Below are 23,818 nucleotides of genomic sequence, written 5' to 3' on the forward strand. Positions count from 1 at the left end.
TATTTATATGTATCTGTTTGTAAAAAAAGAAATAAAAAAAATTATAATGATAATTCTACAAACCACTGCAACATTTCATTCAAATGGAAATATTTTCATTTAGAGCATTTATTTGCAGAAAATTAAAACTGGTCAAAATAAAAAAGATGCCATGTTTTCACCTTGAATAGTGCAAAGAAAACAAGTTTATATTAATTTTTAAACAACACAATACTAATAATTTAACTTAGGATGAGTTCAGAAATCAATATTTGAAAAACCCTGATTTCCAATTACAGCTTTAATGCATTTTGTCATGCTCCCTACCAGTCGGTCAAATTTTTTTTTGGTGACTTTATGCCACTCCTGGTGAAAAAATTAAAGCAGCTTGGCTTTATTTAATTGCAATTTTGGTTTGAGATCTCTTACCCAGAACAAAACCTGCCCCAGGGCAGTGGCCTATTCCATGAAGCCGGTTTAGGTGGTTAACCAGGTATGTTTCAGTTTAGTTTGTGCCAACCCTGGGTTTTAGGGACCATGGTTTGGATTTTAGCAGTGTCCATTGCCATAGTAACTTACGCTCCACGGCTAACCTGCTCCGGGGCAGGTTATGTTCCAGGTAAGAGGTCTTAAACCGAAATTGTACCAATCAGATGAAAGCAACACAATTGTCTGGATTTTAGCAATGCTTATTTATAATAATAATAATAATTTTGTATGATTTAGATATTATTTTATTAAATATAATTAATTATTATATCCTTAATCCATTACATACAATTTATATATTATTAAGCATTTAATTCAATTTAATATAAATATATAATTTATAAAGTTGATATAAATAAACTTTAGAATCACGATAAAGTGTTTGTAAACGAGAAGTGGTTCTCAAACAGTTTACCTGGATAAATAAAGGTTAAATAAATAAAATAAATAAAGCTTTAAAAATGACTACATGTGAGCTTAAATGTTCAATTTTCTCTATATCTATATCATCTATATAAACTTCACAACTTTTACTTGCACTGATATAGCAAGATTTTTTCTTCTTCCCGTGTAAATTTGTTTCAATCCTTAATATTTTTTCAATCTTGTAATATTCTGCAAAAGAGAGAAGTGAATCGCGCTGCTTCTCTTGCAAGAAGAGATTTGAACTTTCACAGCATGTGATTGGCTGTTTGCTACTGATATCACACCTAAACTCAGGATAAAGTCTGAGTTGACAGAGAAAGTTGATGATCAGTGTCATGGATCTTTAAACAAGTTTCTTGTATGGTGTACTGCAAGAATGTAGCCTAATGGGTTTGTTTAAATGCTTGAAATAAGGTTAAACACAAGCTGAATCATAATACAAATCGACAATACTCCATTGTGATTTTTTTCACTTTTACAGCCTTGTTGTGTTTATACTCGCGCTCTTACAAAATATTCCATCTCAAACTTGTAGATGTAAAATAAAGATCGAAAGTGTTCTGAAACCTAGTAATGGTGACGCTGAAGTCATATGATCCAAAATCCACTGGAAGAATCAAGGGACAATATTTCAACCCTGCAGCACTCTATTGGAATACTTTCAAAAATAAAGTTGAACCCTAAAAATGTAAATATAGACAAACTGTGAAAATGTTATGTATATGGACTGCGACTGCGTATTTATTTTTTAGATTATTATTTATCATAGAGACCTCATCATTGACATTTCAGCACTTTTTGAATTTGTTCTTTATATGTTGTTTTCTACATTACTCAATGTAAAGTTTGATTTGGAATGAGAAAGAACAGATCATTCTGTGACCCTATATGACAAGTGATTTGGAGAAGGGATGGGTGGAAAACAAATAATTCCCTACAAATGAAAATGTAAAGAAGTTGCTTCTCTTTGCAAATGCCTATGCCAATGTCTGTGGTATACAGAAAATAGCTACACATTTAAACATGGGGGGAACGAGTGCTGTTATTTAATTTTTTATTTTTTTATTTTTTTTTCTTGTATTCAGCACAATAACAGTCTGATATTGCTTTTGGCAGCATTTTCGCTTCCCTTCTACATCCACTGTGCAGTTTTGTTAGTTTAGAGATACAATGCTGACAGCATGGCCTGCCTGTACCTCATTCTGCATATTTCCATAGCTTCACTAATTAATAGGAAATCCTGGGATTACAGAAATGATAGATGGCACAGTTTTGCAGGAGAACTGTTGTGAATAGAAGTGGTTCCAAAACCCTCAGGGAAGATGGAAAACTAGGGTAACATCCAATTTGATCTTTTCAAAAAAATCCTCCTTTTTCCAAGGAGAAAAATGATTCAAGAGCATGATTCCAAAACACATTTTCATAGAGTCAAAAGAACACACAATAACACATGTTTGTCTAACAATGTTTTATGTATATAGATATTTTCGTGTAGCATGACAGGAAATCCTGTGTGCATTCAAATAAATCTATCTGATAACAACCGTATCACAGAATTGCATTCCCCTTTTGTTTCAAGCTGTTCAGATGTGGGAACCAGAAATTCCCTGTCTTTTATTCTGGGCACAAACCTTTCTTTCATGATCCAGGCGGCAGTGGAAGGTCTTGACCCCACTTCCACAGCCCTCGTCTCCTCAATACCTGACGCTTGGCTTGCCTCCGCATGGATTATTGCAACACTCCATGCAGGCACTTTGATGTAATAACTATGTGCAACTTGAAGGTAGAATGAAATCTCACCTGATGGTACACAGAATCGACAGACAGAGGGGTGGAACATTTCACCACAGTACCTGCAACCATCATGCAACAGCTTGCTTCATTTAGAGAGAAACGAGGATCGTGCAAAGCATGATTTTCACTTCTTTTTGTCTTTCTCTTTGGATAATTAGTAATTTTCTGTATACTTGTTCATGTTAAGAGTGTAATGATCCCCTCGAAAGCAAGTTAAACGCAGTCACCTGTCAAGAAGCATTCAGGGTGGATTCAATCGTGACAAACAGCAATGCTATATATTAGGATGTGCTGCACTAACATCAAAGATAGGGACATGGGTTATTACAGCGGTTGTGTAGACAATCTGCACAGTGATTGACATGACCAATGACATTGTTAGAATTGACTCTAGGTGGGGTTTGCACTTAAATGGTTTGAGGGAAGAAAAGCGACAAAAAGCATTTTTTTGTGACCTGTCGAAATATTTTTTTCCCCAAACAATATTGAAGTGAAAAACCATAAACTGATATTCAGTTTCCTGTGTGACATTTCATATTGGATGTTTTTTATACATCTTATGTTACATCATAAGGTCATGTTGTTAAATGAATATTTATTGCATTATTATGGTGTCATGTGTGTTACCATGATGGTGTTTTGTGTTTGTGTACATGACCCTGTCTGCACCTTTTATATATTAGTATTTACCTCAGCTTGTGAAAAAGATATTTGTGATGAATTTGTATTTCTTCCTCTTTTCCAGCAGTCTCATTATGGTGGATGTCAGTATATGTAACAAAGTATACAAAACTTTGGATTTTAGTAGAAGCATGGCCTTGCTAATTCAGCAGAATGGCTGTTAGGTTTGCTGGTTTAAAGTGTATTATGGTTTATTTTGTGCATTACAGTTTTAAGTTGTAAAATGTACAGGTTGCTCTGTGAATATGTTTACTGTATTTTTTACAGAATTATTACGACCACAGCTGCCATTATTCTGTAAAAACGACAGGATCCTACTGGTTTTTGGAGGGATCTTAATATGTTTAGATCTGTTGTCTTTCATTTATTGCGTCTTTTTTTCAATGTCAATGTCAATGGGAGGTCTTGTTGTGAAGTATGTTGTATATGTTTTACCTTGTCTTTAGAAGCTGGCACTTGTTATCCAACCACGTGGACTGGTGTGGAAATTGTGCTATCTAGAGAAATTACTTTTTTTACAAGAAAGTGGTGGTTTTACTGAGGGGGAAAGGAAACCAGATGAAGAAGGTAAGAAAAAAAAAAAAGCAAAGCTTTCCTCTTGATTAAACACTGCGTTCCAACTCTTCAGAAGAACTCAATTGACTTTGAAATCAGTTTTTTCTTTTGTTTAAAATGGGTAAAACCACATCACAGTCCACATGTGTCTGTGTGCCTCTGGATGTTTCCGGCACTAAATAATATTTGACTTTTCTTCGGTGGAATTTTTCAATAGAGGTAATTCTTCAGTCAATCTTATTGGAGCCAAGAATAAACCCTGGCTTTGGTGTATTGATCCCTTACAACTATCAATCCAATAAATGAGGTCATTGTGTTTGGAAATGCACAAAAAGGGTTGTGTTGTCTTTAACAACTTCATCTTTACAACAGGCAATTAATGTTAGCTGTCCTAGCAGGCTCCACTTACACACCTTGATCTGTTTGCGAGTGTCTAAGTGTCACCTACTGATGGATTCAATGGATCAGGTTTAGCTGATGGCAGCTACAAACAAATGGATGAACACAAAGTCTGAAAACGATGGGTAATTCACTAAGAATGGATTGCAACGGCTGATTGTGTAATTTATTTGCACCAAATCCACTAAAGGAATTGACCCCAATGCAAATCACCCCAATGTGGTGTGCTGAACATAATTTGCAAGGTGCAATTATCAATCTTGTTGCTCTGCTCTGAGTGCTCGGTAATGGAGGATGCAGCAGACTAGCATGATCTGGCCAACTTTACTGAGGCCGTATAGAATCCCAACACATAAATGGCTCTTTAAATGCTTCTTCATCGTTTGATTAATTACTGTTGATATTGTTGATACACAACAATTCAGGTGTTCCAATCACTTCCATGGCCAAAGGTGTATAAAATCAAGCATCTAGGCATGCCGACTAGTGATGCAAACTTTGCAAAGTCCAATTCATTTCCACGAACCCGTTCTTCTCGGACAGTTCGGCTTAATGAACCGGTTCAAAAAGCCGATTCATAGGTTCCTGACGTCATCATGCAATGACGTCACTATGCATTACTTATGTCATATCAAGGAAACATTCAAATAAAGTAATCTGTGTCAATGCATATTGAAACAATCGAATAAAGTTATTTGCATGAGTGCATTTTGCTGATTATTGCCTTTCATTCACTTAAGTTAAAGGTGTTGTTTCACAGTTACTTCATTTATCGACTGAAATTTGCGCAACTAAAGCACACATTACATGCACTGATCAACAAACGCGGATATGTTCTTTATGTCTAAACTACTATAGAACGAGTCAACCAGTCTTATCAACTCCTTGTTTATTGTCCTTATAACATCGTTGATTTAAAATATAATCTGCATGCACATAATAAATACAGTAAAATTTATTTAAATCTCTCGACAGACAGGTTTTTGCAGGTTTTAATCAAATGTATTTAATAACAGTAGTCATTAGGGCTGCACGATTTGGGGAAAATATCTAAATGTGATTATTCTGGTTAAAATTGTGATTGCGATTTAAAATGCGATTTTTATTTTATTTTTAATTTTTACAAATGAAAAGTGTGTATATAACATTTTGTGTTTTTATATTAATATGACTAATAATAATAATTATTATGATTATTATTGCTAAATAAAAATATTTAACAAAATAAGAAATATTAATATTACAATAACAAAAAGAGTATTTAAGAATAAATATAACAATAGAATAATAATAATATTTATATTTTACAGAAAACTTTTTACAAAAAAACTGCTGGGTTACATGTTAATATGCAGACAGCCTATGACTAAAAATCATTAGAAAAGGTCTAAGGATTTATTGTAAAAAATTATATTATTATTATAAAAATTTGTGCTTTTTATCTGTGATTTCAATTTCAAAGTCTATATATTTAATATGAAATATGAGCCTCTTATGCATCCACTGTGGGGATAAAATCTCCTGTACATTTAAGAAAAACATATGGATTGTCTTGCAAAATATTTAGTTGGACAACATATTACTAGTTTGTGAAGATGTTTGACACGTGTACATTATAAGCGACTCAAACTTGCAGTGCTTTCAGACGGAGCAGCGTTTACTCTTGATCACTGACACGCTGGGCATTTATTTAATTAATTAAAATCGCAGCCTTTGCGCTTTCATAATCGCACATAACCCAAATCACGATTGCGGTTCGATTTTGATTAATCATGCAGCCCTAGTAGTCACAATAAGCATATTTCCAGTACGTGCCTAGGACTTGCTTCGTTAACTCAATTATCCTTGGTAATCCTCGGCATACTTCGACAGCTGGTTGAACCGGCTCGTTCGGTTCATTTTGAGTCCTCGGTAATCCTCTGCAAACTTCGACAGATGTTTGAACCGGCTCATTCGGTTCTTTTTTAGTCGGACATACTACTACGGCTTTTCCATCTTGAGTCATCAAACCGGAACTAAAGTTCATTCAGTCCGATTAGTGAACCGGCTCGACCGGTTACTTGCTGAGAACCGTCTCAAAAGAACGCTTCGTTCAAGAACCGAACAGCACTAATGCATACTGCTTCTACAAACAATTGTGAAAGAATGGGTCGCTTTAGGAGCTCAGTGAATTCAAGCGTGGTTCCGTGATTGGTTGCCACTTGTTCAATAAGTTTGTGAAATTTCCTCACTACTAGGCCCCATCAACATGGAGATCCGTTTAGCTGTATACGTGAAAAATTAGTACCATATCAGCGTTTCGTCCTCATGGATCCGGCGTTTTGGGAGCATGAATCCGATATTTTTTGAAACCGAGTCCCAGAGTGGATAAATCTGAAAACGACACCCTTGCGTATTCCTGTGTACAGCCAATCGGTATATTTTGTGAAACGGTGATGTCATCACACCACGTCCAGCACGGGAAAGACTAGAAAGGGATAAAACTACGGGCACGGGGCATGCACACATCAATATTGCGTTATTTAATTACTGTATTTGCGGTAGTTTAGGGTTGGGGTAGGTGTAGGCGTTAATAAAACACATCTGGTAAGTAGCTAATTTATTTATTGTTATTTTATTGTGAGATTTTGCCTCATTTCCTAACATTGCTGTACCCCTTCTAGCCACAACTCTTCTTCTCCGTTTTTAGTGTATTTCTGTGGCAGAATTACAGTGCCACATACTGCCTGGCATGTATACTACATCGTTTTGAGTGGGTTTTAGTGCTCTCGTGTGTACGCAAATATTTCTTGAAACGAGGAAAAAAAAAGATTGGATAGGGAAAGCTCTAGCTTCGTGTGGACGGGGCCTATATATTCCACGGTCAACTGGGGAAGCAATTGGGACAATAGCTACTCGTGGATGAGCGAGTTTGGTGTGGAGGAACTTGACTGGCCTGCACAGAGTCCTGACCTCAACCCAATAGAACACCTTTGGGATGAATTAGAGCAGAGATTGTGAGCCAGGCCTTCTCGTCCAACATCAGTGCCTGACCTCACAAATGCGCTTTTAGAAGAATGGTCAAAAATTCCCATAAACACACTCCTATACCTTGTGGAAATTCTATATTCTATATTGTTAATATATTAATTTCTATGTGTGTTCTTTTGACTGTATGAAAATGTGTTTTGGAATCATTTCCATTGGCCTTTCAGTTTGTTTTCATTTGTCACGTGTCTTTGTTCTGATTAACGTCACTCATCAGTATCCTTAGTTACTGTCATTTTTAGTTAATCCGTGTCAGCTGTGTTAGTTTAATCTTATTTGAGTTTGTGTATACAGTATATGTCACCTTATCCTGCACTCTTTGTCCAGTCATGTTGGTGTGGGTGTGTTAGTCGTCTTAGGGCCCTATCTTGCACCCAGCGCAATTGACTTTGTACACCGACGCATGTGTCATTCCTATTTTGCACCCGCGCAAAGCGCGCTTTTCCCTCCACAGAAGCACGTCGCTAAACTAGTGAATGAACTTGCGCTACCTGGGCGGTTCAGCGCAAAAAAGGAGGTGTGTTCCGGCGCAAACAATCCCTGGTGCTATTTTGCTGTTCCATTAAACAATTGCGCCACTGACCAGAAAAAACCTAGTCTAAAGTCAGTGGCGCGTTGCGTGTTGTTCATTATGCTATTTTAAGGGCGCATGCTTGACCATAATGTATAGCGTGCACAACGCGCATACACTTTGCTCATGTAATCTACACAGATGCAACAGTTATTTTTGCAAATCATAAATTGTTACACTAAAAAATATTAACACATGAGATGACGGAAATCATTGTGGTTTGCCACGAAGATGTGAAAAAATAGGCATAAATCTAGTTTACAAATTATTCAGGCTAATTGTAGTCTAATAATTAAGGAGACCTGTTTGCCCAATAGTGGCAACTTCTGGCAAGACATATATGTATATAAGGACATCTAACAAATTGGTTTGTCCGTCAAGAACCAGGAAAAAAAATCGGTGAGGGTGGACGCAGCGATGTCCTCTGCTGGCGTCAGGTCCTGAGTAGAGGCAGATCCACCTCCCGTTACACGGCGTGCCCGATTGATGCTGGCAAGCTTGGACTTTCCCCGTCTTCTGATGTCATTGTAGCGCTTGTGGCACTGGTGCGACGTCCTGGGAATGCCAGCTGATGAAACAATTGTGGCTATTTCCTCCCACGCCTGTTTAACCGACGCTATTTTGGGTGGGTTTTTCCCATCCCCATACAACACAACTTCTCTGTCTTTCACTGCTCTTACAAGCACATCAGTCTCCTCGGATGTGAACCGCTCCTGGCGTGCGCCTGGTAAATACGCCATAATAATAGCAATCCATTATGGAACTTGCGCACCTGCTTTTACAGGGAATGTTGGATGACGCTCTGATTGGTGTATTCACGTTACGCCCAAACCACACCTATGAATAATGAAGCTACTTCAGACCAACCCATTTTAGATTTGCGCCGGGCGCAAGAGCCATTTATCCCGCCGGGAAAATAGCAACAGCGCCGAGACCCGCCCACAAAGTTACTTGCGCTTCGCGCTTTGACACTTGCGTTTCAGATCGTTAAAATAGGGCCCTTAGTATGAATCGCTACCTGTTTGGATTAATATAAGTACAGTTACCTGTTTGAATCTTCATCTTCTGTGTCTACGTCCTGCCTGCACGCACATGTTTCATAAACACAAAAGCTGAGTTTTAGATGCTGTGGGATTTATACACTTCACAGCTGTAGATTCTCAGATTAATTCGATTAAAGCTGCAGTCCAAAACTTTTTTTGTTTAAAAATTATCCAAAATCAACTATTTTAGCCCCATTCACAATAATTGTGTCATATTTAGTGTTATGGTGGATTTCCGCGGGAAATTCAAGCATGTCTTTGCGTCATTACGTCACATTGGTATACATAAAGAAAGAGTCCGGCTAGTAGTAGAAACGCCATGAGGAGCGGACTGCATGTTCTTCAGCGGATCATTTATAGTCTTTTCTCACAGCAGCTGGAGTAATTAAACGTATCATTTTGATGACAGATTGTAATCCAGAAAGGCCCAAATGACATGATCAGTGACAACTGGAGATTCACCCATAGTCAAAAGCAAAACATTAGACTGTACGGAAATTTAAATCTACAGATAACGCTAATAAACACTAAATACACGTAGTCACGCAATGCTAATACTGTTAATTAGGGATGCCACAATTCTCATAATATTGAACCGTTCGGTACGGCATTCACGGTTCAATACGCGCTTGTGAATTGTGTTTTTTTCGGTTTCACATTTAATTAATTATTTTTCTACAAATTCTATCATTTGCCTCTATCCCAATATACTGAACAACACGACATACATTCACATCACACGTTAGTGGTGGAGTTATACTCATGGAACACTATAGTTATTCACAATCACGAAAGTTCATTATTTGTATGCGTTTTAAAGCCTTGCCGGTTTCATTCGCGTGCCATGGTTCTCTTACGAGAGGTTCTCTCGTATTGCGTAAGTTCCTTACGCTACGGGAAAGTATTCTTTCTTCGAGATTTCTGAAAAACCCAAAATTATCCTTAATTTTGTAACATTGTCAACGCAGTGCGGCAGCCTGGCAGACCATAGCAGGCTATTCCAGCGTGCCATTGGCTGCTCTGCTGGCAACTGCAGCAGCCTATCGGTGAGCCCGCGTGACGTGGCGACCAATGAGGGCGCTTCGCGCCCACCTGGCTTCATTTGCCTACAGGTGGGGCGTGGCCACGTGTATATAAGCAGGGCTCACGGGCTGCATATTCGATTTTCTTTTCTTCAGCGAAGCCCTTCGCATCGCTGGATCTGGAACCCGCCGCCGTTGAACGTGCAGACGAGCAAGCAGAGGACAGCGCCTGAAGAAGCCGGCAGCATCGCACCACCTTCAGCCATCCGTGCCTGCTCTGCTATCCGGCAGCATTATATCCTTTTATTGCTCAGTGTTGTCGCCGCTGCGTCACACTTTCACAAAAAGAGCCGAGCGTTTTTCTAAAAATGTCTCGTTCCACCTGCGGCTCGTGTCACGCGCAGCTCAGTTCCGGGGACCGCCATGTGATCTGCGCTCTCTGCCTGGGCCGTGATCACGCCGCCGCCGCACTTCTCGCCGGCGGATGCCCGGAGTGCGAAGAACTAACGATGTCGACCCTGCGGGCTCGACTCGATCAGTTCGAAGATGACATCCTCCAGTCTCTGCTAAGCCGCGCAGGAAAAAGCGCCGCTCGCAGCGGACTCCGGAGTTGGCCGAGAGAAGCTCGCCGGAACCCTTCCCGCCCGCTTCACTCTCGCCTTCCCCGCCCCCACCCCAGGCCGCCATTTCTGTTGCCGCCTCTGGGGATGAGGCGGATGCGGCCGCGGAACGCGCCGACAGCTGCTCCATCATGGCTTCCGACAGCGAGGAATGGTCTTCCGCAACCTCTTCAGTCCGAGCCTCCGGACGCTCTCGAGCGGGTGAGGACGCCGAACTGTTGCGCCTTCTCACCCGGGCTGTCGAGCAGCTAGGCCTCGAATGGGCCCCGCCTAGAGGCGGTCGCAGCGCACCTTTGCCCGCCTTCTGGTTGGCGCTCAAAGGCTGCCCTCCCGTCTAAGGCCTGCAGAGTGACGTCATCGCTGATCGGCCGCGCTTTCGCTGCCTCCGGTCAAGCTGCGTCTGCTCTGCACTCTATGGCCGTGCTGCAAATCCTCCAAGCCAATCTCCTCCGTGATCTGGACGAGAGGAGCTGTGACGCTGAGCTGATCACGGATTTGCGAAGCGCGACGGATCTCTCCCTCCGCGCTACCAAGACCGCAGCACAGGCCCTCGGACGCTCCATGGCCTCCCTCACGGTAGCTGAGCGCCACCTCTGGCTCACGCTCGCGGACATGCGAGAAACAGAGCGCGCGGCCTTCTTAAACGCCCCGCTCTCTCCATCTGGGCTCTTCGGACCAGCGGTCAAGGGGATCGTCGACCGTTTCTCCGAAGTACAGAAGACGACGCAGGCCATGAACCTCTTCCTGCCTCGACGCCCAGGCGCCAGCGGTAGCTCCGTTGCTCGCCGTCCTCGCGACCAGCCAGCACCGAGCTCCACGCAGCGCCCAGCGCGGCCCCCTTCGTCTCAGCGAAGACCGAGCGGCCGCCCCAGATCGCGCTCTTCCAGCCACGGTAAGCCGCCTCCCCCTCGGGGCCCCCGGCCTAGGATCGTGCTGAAGTCCGAGCCTCCAAAGCCCTCCTAGCCAGAGGCAAGAAACGACGGTTAAGTCCCGCTGCGGCCGGACACCCGTCAAAACTCTTTTTCCTGTCAGCCCCCACCACTGTGGCTGCTGCAGAGGAATTTCACGCAGCCAACGAGCCGGCAAAAACGCCCTCTCGCCTGTCAACCACCGCCGTTTTTACGGCGAACCAGAGAAATCACAAAAGTTGCATTATTTCTGGTTGCACGGCTCACGCCGTATGTGTTTCAAATGCAGTAAATGTGCCCACTTTTCTGTGTTCACCCCTGCACATAAGCACAATAAACCCCGTGTCCCCCACTCACATAAAGCGGCCTCCGGCCGCTCGAGTGCTAGAGTTAGGTCACGTGTCCGCTTGTCTGCGTCCACGCCTAGCCACCACACGCGCTGTCACACAGTCACTCTTAACCGGTCATGTTCCACGCGTAAGAGTTGTGCCCGCTCAAACGCGCTCACACATTTTCGCGAACATTATGCCCCAGGCGCTACGCGCCGCGCCACACACCATTTGTTTTCCGCCCAAGGTGGCCGAAGCGATGAGTGTAGGGCCACACACAAGACATTCCCCGCTCAAAGCGGTAGAGACACAGTGTGTAAGGCGGCCAGCCACCGAAAGCGAGCGGCTGGCCCACAGCACAGAGAGCGCGCGCACCGCGCCCGCCCCTCTTATACGGGCCGTCAAACCCGCGAAACGCGGCGTTTCGAGCCCAGAGGCCGTTCTGTCCCGTTTGGCACACGCGAAAGCGTGGGAAGCCATTCCAGGTGTATCAGAATGGGTGCTGAGAACAGTGAAGCACGGCTACACTCTGCAGTTCGCTCGCCGCCCTCCGCGCTTCTGTGCGCGTATAGAGACGAGAGTGAGCGAAGAAGTAGCACATCTACTTCGAGCGGAGATAGCCACGCTGCTGTGCAAAGGGGCTATAGAACCGGTTCCCCATTCTATGAGCGAGTCAGGCTTTTACAGCCGATATTTTCTCGTGCCAAAAAGGGAAGGGTCGCTCAGACCGATTCTGGATCTGAGGCGTCTGAACAAAGCTCTTTTGAGGAGATCGTTCAAGATGCTTACGACCAAGCAGATCCTCGCGCATATTCGCCCGAGAGACTGGCTAATTTCCCTAGATTTGAAAGACGCATATTTTCAAATCAAGATAACGCCGCGTCACAGGCCATTCTTACGATTCGCCTTCGACGGCCAGGCTTATCAATACACCGTCCTTCCGTTCGGCCTGTCACTAGCACCCCGTACATTTACGAAGTGCATGGACGCGGCCCTCGCTCCCCTGAGAAACCGGGGGATGCGAATATTGAACTACTTGGACGACTGGCTCATCCTGGCGCAGTCAGAGGCCGAGCTCCTCGCACACAGGGCAATGCTGCTCAGCCATTTGGACAGCCTGGGGCTCACGGTCAACTGGACCAAGAGCTCATTAGTGCCCACGCATTCAACCTCATTTCTGGGTTTGAATCTGGACACTGTGGCTATGTCTGCCCGCCTGTCACCACAACGCACGCGCCAAGTTCGGCGCATGGCTGCGTACTTCCGGCCGGGCAAAATCGCACCTCTCAAGCTTTTTCAGAAGATGCTGGGACGTATGGCCTCAGCTGCAGCTGTGCTCCAGCTGGGCTTAATGCGCATGCGCCCGCTGCAACGCTGGTTAAACGCCCGAGTGCCTCACAGAGCCTGGGCTGCCGGAGGTTTCAGGATCAGAGTGACTCAGGGCTGTGTTGCAGCCCTAGAGCCCTGGTTAGTAGCCGACTGGTACCAGCGGGGAGTGACAATGGGAGCCATCTCACACCGCAAAGTCATCTCGACGGACGCCTCCACCTCGGGTTGGGGCGCCGTTTTCGAGGGCAGACCGGCCTCGGGCCTCTGGTCGAGCGGAGAAAAACTCCTACACATAAACTGTTTGGAGATGATAGCGGTAGAGAACGCGCTCAAGCAGTTTCTCCCGTTTATACGGGGACACCATGTGTTGGTCCGGTCGGACAATACCACGGTGGTGTCCTACGTGAACCGGCAGGGCGGTGTCAGGTCCAGGTGTCTGGGCAATCTGACGGAACGCCTGCTCGTGTGGGCACACAGCTCGCTGCGCTCGCTGAGAGCGGCGCACGTTCCGGGCCACCTCAACGTGGGCCCGGACAAGTTGTCCAGGGGCCTCATTCTCCCAGGAGAATGGTCCCTGCACCCCCAGACAGTCCAGCTGGTATGGCGCCTATTCGGCAGAGCGGAGCTCGACCTCTTTGCAACAAAAGAGAACGCCCGCTGCTCGACGTTCTTGTCCAAAAGCGAGGATGCGCTGTCCCAACTTTGGCCCAGCCTCCCGCTGTATGCTTTCCCGCCGATTTCCCTATTGACCCAGGTTATAGCGAAAATCAGGGAAACGCGCCGCCCGGTGCTCCTTATAGCGCCGCGCTGGGAGAACCAGATTTGGTACCCAGAGCTGGTGAAGCTGTCGCACTCACCCCCCTGGCCAGTTCCGCTGAGAGCAGACCTCCTCTCTCAAGCAGGAGGGTCAGTTTGGCATCCCCATCCAGAGCGATGGTCTCTGCATGTATGGGTGACCAACGGATACCCGTTGACCTGCCCGAAGGGGTTATGAACACGATCTCACACTCTAGAGCCCCCTCGACGAGGCGGTTATATAGTTCTAAGTGGTCGGTGTTCACTGAGTGGTGTGCTTCCAAGGGATTGGAACCGCAGCAATGTGGGGTCCAGCGGGTGCTCTCCTTCCTCCAGGAGCTCTTGGAACTGGGCAGGTCCCCTTCCACGCTCAAAGTGTATGTAGCGGCTATAGCAGCGTTCGCCCAGACGACGCTAGGCAGCACGCTAGGAAGGAACAAGCTCATCATCCGTTTCCTCAGAGGAGCTAGACGGATGAATCCCCCGCGGCTCCCATCGGTTCCTATTTGGGATCTGGCCTTGGTCCTAGAGGCCATGAAGGCTTATCCCTTTGAACCGCTCGAGACTGTGGAACCAAGGTTCCTTTCGCTAAAAACCGCGTTCCTGATAGCTCTGGCTTCAGTGAAACGCGTGGGGGATCTACACGCGCTCTCAGTGAGCCCGACGTGTATGGAGTTCGGTCCTAATGACTCTAAGGTCATTCTCAGACCGAGGCATGGTTATGTCCCCAAAGCGATCGGCACTCCTTTCAGGGCGCAGATTATCTCCCTCTCGGCTCTGCCAGCATCCGACGAGGGGGACGGTGGCAATATCCTCTGCCCTGTCAGGGCATTGAGGGTTTATGTCACACGCTCCGCCGCCTTCAGGCGTTCTGAGCAGCTATTTGTTTCGTTTGGAGGGCGCGCTAAAGGTCTCGCCTCCTCGAAACAGACCCTGTCCAGGTGGATAGTGGACGCGATTGCAACTGCATACGCTTCCAAACACCTGCAGTGCCCGCTAGGTGTCAGAGCACACTCCACCAGAAGCATAGCCTCTTCGTGGGCTTGGGCCAGAGGGATTTCCATCCACGATATTTGCGTGGCGGCAGGCTGGGCCTCCCCGTCTACGTTCGTGAGATTTTACAATCTGGAAGTTCCTGCCTTACAGGCGAAAGTGTTATCAGTTCAATAAGGCTGTTGGTTCTGCCCGGTGATTCTGCGCAGACATAGCTCACATACTGGTAGTAAGTTCGGTACAAGGCTTATGTAAATTTGAAGGAGACCGGCGGTACCGTTCCCTCATTTACGAAAAGAGCTATTGTGAGTTTGAAGGTGACCGGCGGTGCCGTTACCTCACTCATATGACAAGATATTGTGAATTTGAAGGCGACCGGCCTTGCCGTTCCCTCATTCATGAGACAAGGTGTGGTGAATTTGAAGGCGACCGGCAGGTGCCGTTCCCTCATTCATAAGGCAGGGTGTTGTAACCATCCGTTGTAACCACCCGTCAGTTCAAACGAAGTGTCCGTATATGTGGTGGCCCGTTTCCTTTACCGGCCACCCTGCCCGAGCAGTGTTATGGTCCCCGGTTCCCTGGGATACATATGCTGTATGCGAGGCGCGCACGGCGTTGACAATATGTTCCCGTAGCGTAAGGAACTTACGCAATACGAGAGAACCTCTCGTAAGAGAACGATACTCGGTTACTTAACGTAACCTCGGTTCTCTCTAGAAGAGGGAACGAGTATTGCGTTCCTTGCCGTGCGCCCCGCGGGCTTTTACGCTTCAGAACTACGAAAACCGAATATGCAGCCCGTGAGCCCTGCTTATATACACGTGGCCACGCCCCACCTGTAGGCAAATGAAGCCAGGTGGGCGCGAAGCGCCCTCATTGGTCGCCACGTCACGCGGGCTCACCGATAGGCTGCTGCAGTTGCCAGCAGAGCAGCCAATGGCACGCTGGAATAGCCTGCTATGGTCTGCCAGGCTGCCGCACTGCGTTGACAATGTTACAAAATTAAGGATAATTTTGGGTTTTTCAGAAATCTCGAAGAAAGAATACTTTCCCGTAGCGTAAGGAACTTACGCAATACTCGTTCCCTCTTCTAGAGAGAACCGAGGTTACGTTAAGTAACCGAGTATCGTTTTAACATGTGCTTTTCAGAGCGTGCGCACTAAAAGCCTGTCAAACACGTGATTACTGAACTAAGTAGTTGTCTTACTGCGCTAATACTGTCAAATACACACAAGGTTAACATAAACACAGTCGGTTATGTCTAAAGTGAAAGTAAAATCGCAATCTTGTCTGTATATTAGATGCACGCAGCCGCAGGTCTTAAATTAACAACAGGGCAGTAGTGAACACAAGGTCCTTAAAGGGACAGTTCACCTATAAAATGATGTCATTATTTACTCACTCTAATGTTGTTCCAAACCTGTATTCATTTCTCGATGACAATTTTCATTTTTGACTGAAATATCCCTTTAATGTTAATACAACAACAAAAGACAAAGAGAAAATCACTCACTGCTCTTGACTGAAAAACTAATACAGTAGCAAAGAATCAGTGTATATTTTATAGTGAAGTCTATGTAGTGTTTTATTTTTACATTCATTCATTCAATTTCATACTTAAATGCTGCTGTACAGCTCTGAGCTGCCAGTGTAAATCTTTATATATATTTATTTTATATTATCCAATACACTAGGAATATGTACAAGGGTTTTTTTTAAGTAAAGTTTTAAGTTTAAGTAAGTTTTTTCAATTATTTTAAGTAAAATAAAGAAAGAGTATTGCAATAAAAAATAGTCTTTTTTTCTCTTTAACCTCTTGCTGTTCCTGTCGCCTAAAAATAGAATAACAAAAAATGTATGTGACAAGCCATCAGAACCGAACCGAACTGAAAACCGTGGTTAAAAACCGACGTATGTATTGAACCGTGGAGTAACTGTATTGTTGCATCCCTACTGTTAATGATATATAACACTTGCCTGAATTATTAAAAAAACGACAGATTTATTTGTGTCTCTTTGGCACTGATAAGAAAAAAAGAGAGCTGATCGCGCCGGCGCGACTGCCGACTCGAGAGGGTTAACAATTTGAGAACAAAGTATAAAATCAATAATAATTTGCACAGTTTGATATTATTTGAGCGATCATTAGATTTAATCACCGTTGGTAGCGCAATTTATTGTAATCTTTTGTTCCCAAAAGTGGCAGACATGTTACTTACTTGTTCAGATGACATTTTCCGGTGAAAATTCTTATTTAGGTTATACTCCAAGACGTAGAATCTGTGATTCTAAAGTACGGTATCCACACCGGTGCGGTGACTGACAGCTAGCCGCACAAACTCCTCAAAACATTAGATTAATTTGCACTGAGGAGCCGTGCCGATGCACAACTCACATACAGATGATAACTCCGTAAATAACTGCAATTGAAGGTTTCAAACAGAGATGGCGACACAGAGGCAAAACTTACGGACTGCAGCTTTAAAGATCAATTAACCTCATTTTAAGACTTATAAAATATGACTTGCTCTTGGTCTGCAATAGAAAGCTGAATTTATTGTAGTGCAGTTGTCTTTGCTAACGAAGATAAAAGAACCCATAAACACCTTTGAAATCAGTTATCTTGAAAATGATGCAAGCGGCGTATTAGGCCTCCTTAAACGGAGTCCAGAACGAGTCCCGAACAGCCAAATACCACTTGGGAAATAAACATCTTGAAATAGGCATGGGGCCAGGAAATGGATTTCATTGCAGAACTAATCAACAGGGCCATTTTAGAAGGGAACAGTTTGGATTGGATCTTTACTGACATTAGAGTTATCAACGTGTCTCATGCCAGCCAGTGTAATTTGATCCTTGATGTCCACACCAAAACCTGACAGATGTCAGAGGATCCAGCTAGGACTTGTGCAGCAAGTTTGCCGTGGTATTAAGCGGGCAAACCAGCGAGTTAGTCCTTACATGTGATGTGATGTGGTTTGATTGGAATTCAGATGATCTTTCACTATAAGCAATCTGTCAGCACATGCTCAGGCTACAAACACATGTCATGAGTGAAGCTGGATTCTGTTTAGGCTTCTTTTCAATGCAGAAACTTAAGCCATTTATTCCATTGGCAGCTAAAGTGAAAAAGCCGCTGCATCAAAAAAAAAAGGGATACCCCATGGTGTGAGAGTGAATCCGTAGGCTGAACTGAATTTGATGAGATCTGAAGACTTGCATATGAATGCATGTCTTGCCAGTACATGTCAAACTTTAAGACTATCCCATGATTACATGGTTACAAAGCTTTTCTCACTGCAATGTTTCTCATATATAACTCATGTATCAGCTTTGCCATCACAAGAATAAATTACATTATAAAATACATTCAAATAGAAAATGGTTATTTTAAATTGTAATGATATTTCACAATTTTATTCCACATTACTGTTTTATTGTATTTTCAATCAATTGGGTGACCACATTAAAAATGAACAGGTAAATTAACCATAAATAGACTACTACTACTAAAAACTATAATACACCCTAATTTATGTAACCAATTTTAAAAGCAGTTTAAATAAATATTCCTTTATAACAAAGACAGGAACCAGAACCAGCACATATGGATCATGTGTGCTATATTTCCCCATTCAGGGTTTTTGTTGGCTGATCTCTCATTCACTTGTCTGCTTTATTTCAGCAATCACACGTAATGAAAGAGTTTCATTGCGTTCAGCATCTGGTCTTTTGGCAGCCGTTGCTGAACCTGAACCTCGTTTTGGACTTTCCTCAAGTTGGCGTGAAAAGTGTGAGCATTTACTGTTATCATGGCACATCACAGTAACTTTAAGCTCGTAATACTATTGATCATTTACAGACTTGGATTCGAAAACACTCATTCAGACCAAGCAGTGTGATATTCTCATTATTCACACATTTCTATAGCCTACGTTTAAAGCAAAAAACTGGTGTTTTTAATAGATTGTTTAAGGAAAAAGGGGGCAGGTGCAGATTGAAACTCCTCATGTTTTATGCTGCTTTGACAAAGAAAAAAAACCTGAATATCCTGTTGTACTGAGATCAAGAGCAGTACTTTTTAATGTGCCACATTCTAATCTTATTTATGCAGCGGCCAAGATCTCCTGATGCCAAATTCCATCAAAACCAGCAGCTTTGATGCTTGAGCCAAAGCATTAAAAAAACTGGAATGTGGTAGTGCCTGCAAGTGCCAGGTGTATATCACCCTGTAATTAGGCCTGAAATGAATTAAATCTGGGTATAAAATACTGTGTGCATATTAAGCTAATATTTGTAACACCAGCATCACAAGTTTCATAATGTACCAGTGCTGTCTGACCAGAGCAACTACATGAAAAACAACATTTTATGGACAGGTGTGATTCTCAGATGATTTTTCTCTACATCAAAAAGAGTGCTTTAAATCTCTTACCCCTTGCAGGCGATCCCTGAAAATGAAAGGCACACTTTTATCATCCACACATGTTTTGGTGTGTCAAAGTATCTCATTTTCTTCCAGCGTGTAATAAGTTGACACTGTGTTTGGCACTCAGCAGGAACAGCTCTGAGGAACATGAAAATGACCTTATTATTTTCTCTCCAATGACATCATTGCTCATCTGCAAGGTGTTAATTTGAATTTGAGGAAGTTTGTGTGACTGAGCCGTTTCCTTCAAATTAGTTTAACTGTTCTTAGGCTCGTTTCCTCTGTTATAACAGGCCCACGGTGCTTTATCTAGAAAACAGACGACCCATCTTAACTAGAATTTGCTAAAGAAAAAGAAAAATAATTACAAAACACCAGATTGAATTGGCCTCATGTCAGTATGACAGTGGAAAAACAAAATATTAATCTTTGAAGTGATGAAACGCAGATAATTACAACCTTTGTTTTGTGAAAATGTAATTGCAACATTCAACATTAAAAGCTCTCATTAATGACAGCAGTTGATGTATTGATACTGTGCAATTACAATACAGAACAGCCAAAAGAAAGAAAAAAGTATTGCCTACATTACATGCTATGAAATAATCACCATTTGCAGCCTTAAGGAGGGCTGTCCAAATAAAACCCTTTCGAGAATGATGCCTCATCTTATGCTTACATGTAATTCAGAGCAGTGCAGAACACAAAAAGAGAAGATCCATAATGCACAAAAAAGTCTAATATTCATTCTGCATTATTAAGGTGGATTTATATTAAATATTTAAAGGATCATATGCTGTTTTAATATTCATAGGACTGAACTTTTACTGAAATATTGGTGAAATGCTTTTATGTGCGCTTGGCTAGAGAGCTGATCTGATTAAATTTCATTGTTTGATCACCTTCTCGTGCTCTGTGGGTGAATGAGTTGAATTTAGTCCAGGTCTCTGTTTTCAAAACAAGCTGACATGTGATCATAAATCTGTATGTTATACTATTGTGTATACAATCTTGTTTTTGGACCTGTTGTTACCAAGAGGTTTGACGATAATGATAATGATAACGATAAAAATGTAGTTTTAAAAATCGTCCACACCACAACTAAAATGATAACGGTACAGAGGACCGATATCATAGGAATCACTTTCAAACCGTTTTTTTTCGCAGCTGATGATCGATAAACACATTGACAGCCAATCAAGAAAGGAGACGTTTTTTGTTTTTTAATATTGGTTTCTATAAGGAAAATCGAATGGCCAAAAAGATACACGGACCGTTTGAGAATAAATAGAATGCTAGCGTTATAAATATAGTTATCATTATAGTTTATGGCTGTGCAATGACTCAAAATTGTAATATAATTGCAATGTGAGCATGCACGATTTGAAAACCGCAGAAATAATGATTTTCTCATCAGCCCCCTCAGTGTGGAATGAATGTAGCACGCCTGCAAGAAGAGAACAGAGCGACATGGAAGAAAGCACAGAAACAGGTGGATTTAGGGAAGGAGAATGATGTATCATAGATCCAGGTAATTTGCAAGACCTGTCAAACTATCGTTGCGGCAAAACAAGAGTAGGGGAAATTCACACGGAACACTGTTTGCGGTTAAGGTTTACAATTTTACCTTGGAAGGATATCCTGTCACTTTATCCACTACAGTAAAAGACCTGGGTGTTATATTAGACCGCAACCTGACATTCGAAAATCATATTTCATATGTTACAAGAACGGCATTTTTCCATCTTAGAAACATTGCTAAGCTACGTAACATGCTATCTATTTCTGATGCAGAAAAGTTAGTTCATGCATTCATGACCTCGAGATTAGATTACTGTAATGCTTTATTAGCTGGTTGTCCTGCATCCTCAATAAACAAACTACAGTTAGTCCAAAACGCGGCTGCTAGAGTTCTTACTAGGTCAAGAAAATATGATCATATAACACCAATTTTATCATCTCTACACTGGTTACCTGTGAAGTTCCGTATCAATTACAAACTATAGCTACTAACCTATAAAGCCCTAAATGGTTTAGCTCCAGTGTATCTAACGGATCTTCTATCGCCCTACAATCCATCGCGCTCTTTAAGATCACTAAACTCTAGGCTTCTGGTCATTCCTAGGATATCTAAGTCCACTAAAGGAGGGAGGGCTTTTTCACATTTAGCTCCTAAACTCTGGAATAGTCTTCCTGATATTGTTCGAGGTTCAGACTCGCTGTCCCAGTTTAAAACTAGATTAAAGACGCATCTCTTTAGCCAAGCATTCACATTATAATTATCTTTTTATACTACAGTTAAATCGGATCAAAAGCATTAATATAATATTCTGAACAGCAGCTACGCTAATCATTTCCCATCTGCTTTTCTGTTGTTATCTCGGGACACTAGTCCCGAGGTAAATAGTTCATCAGCTCCAGTTTGTATCCAGCCTCTCATGGAGACTTCGGATGCCCCGACACCTGTGATGAGACGACTCCACGCCTGTGAAGAGACGACTCAACGCCACCGTTGTTATGGCCTAAATTAATACACGATTGATTAACTTTTTCGAACATTATTCTTTAACATTGTCTTTCTAACATTTTTACTGTACATCTATGAAATGCACTTTCTGTAAAGCTGCTTTGAAACAATGTGTATTGTGAAAAGCGCTATACAAATAAATTTGAATTGAATTGAATTGAATTAAGGCGCAGGTCTAGAGATGCCTTTTTTTTAAAAATTTTTAACTTCTCTTACCTTGAGCGCCGCATGGAATGCCGTGTCATGCACGAGATGCTGCAAAAGATGAAAGACGCAAACGCAAAGGTTGAAGACATATGTCTAGCTCGTGTTTACATAGAAAAACTATGTCATATTCCGAACCAGGTGAACACAAATCAATAATGCATGCATTTCCGAACAGCACAACATATGAAAAGAGTTCAAAAAGGCATGAAGAAATAACCGGCGCCGTCACATATTATTTACGCAAAGATATGGTGCCCGCAAAAAAGAAAAATAAACTTAAATAAATGCCCTTGGTTACCCTTGGATATGTGGATTTCAAAATAATATGGTCCTATTATATAAAAAGGCCCCATTCTTCTGTTGTAATAAGCACCAACATGAAGACTTGGGTCAGAACAACACCCCTGTGTTGTTACTGCTCTAGTGAAGATCAAGCCTTTTTCTTTTTAACTGTGCATGAGAAGCCATTCCTTAAGCCATTGTGTTCACAAAGTAACTTTTGCATTCTGAAAGAGTGAACCACTGTTTTTAGGCCTTGAGAGAGCACACTAATTGGATTAAAGAGGGGGTTGAATCCTGTTTTATAGCCTCTTTTGTTGTCTTTTAGAGTCAAATGAAGTTTAGGGCTAACTGCTGGGTTACAGCTCTAACTGGATTACCGTGAAACACCTTGACCAATTAAAACAAGGGCAGGTATCATGCTGGTTCTTTTCCAAAAAAACATAGTACTGCTCTTGGCATCTGACTAATACGCCCTCATTAACTGACTGCGACTCTCATTTGCCATAGAGCACACTCTTTTGTTCTTCTTTCCTTCATAAGGGTAACGTGATCTGCCTTACCTTGACCTCTCCTCCACTGAGAGCTAATCAGACTCACCTGTGAGCTCTCCCCAGCGGCTTGAGAGCGCTAACTCAGCAACACCTGATAAGGTTTCTTTCGATCCCTCAGGTAAATACCAGAGGCCAAGGACCCTCCTCGAGATGGTCTTGCAGCCTGAGTGAGGCTTGGATGCAGCGAGGAGAGCTGTTGTTCTGCTCTCTCACTCATGAAAGGCTCAGGGGGGAAAAACATTAGCCATGTTCTCTAACATCCATAATGCTGTCTATTGCAACTGAAAGGAACCAGTATGGGTTATTGATTGAAAATGAAACCTGATGGTAGAATCCAGTTGAGGGTAGTTAACAAATAGTCATTGCAGTAAGAAACATCTCTGACGCGTATGCCATCTTTGATCTAGAGTGCAAATTACAGAATTTTTCATTAAAAAACAAAAAAATGAATTGATAAAATATAAATAAATGTTCTTAAAAAATCTCTGAAAATATAACAAATAAATCAATGTAAATTTGTTTACTTAAAAATGAAATTGATAATAAAGGCCTTCTATTTGTCATCATGTTTCATTGACCAGAGAAACCCTAAAAGAAAAGGCAAGGGACTGACCTAAATAAAAATATAATATTCTTTTACTACTGTAAGATGGGGACTACATTCATGATCATTCTTATTTTTAGGTATATTCATGGCACCAGTTGTCAAATAAATCTGAACAGACTGTATAAATCATAGCTAAAATGTCTTGCTAAAATATGTCCTATACTAGTTATTATAACGAAACAAACACATTCATTGGTTGACTTCCCAGTTTGGTGGTGGGATTATTAGTTTCATCAAACAATTAAAGACAGGGGG

Source organism: Gobio gobio (assembly GCF_949357685.1).
Source record: "Gobio gobio genome assembly, chromosome: 13".
NCBI classification, from domain to species: domain Eukaryota; kingdom Metazoa; phylum Chordata; class Actinopteri; order Cypriniformes; family Gobionidae; genus Gobio; species Gobio gobio.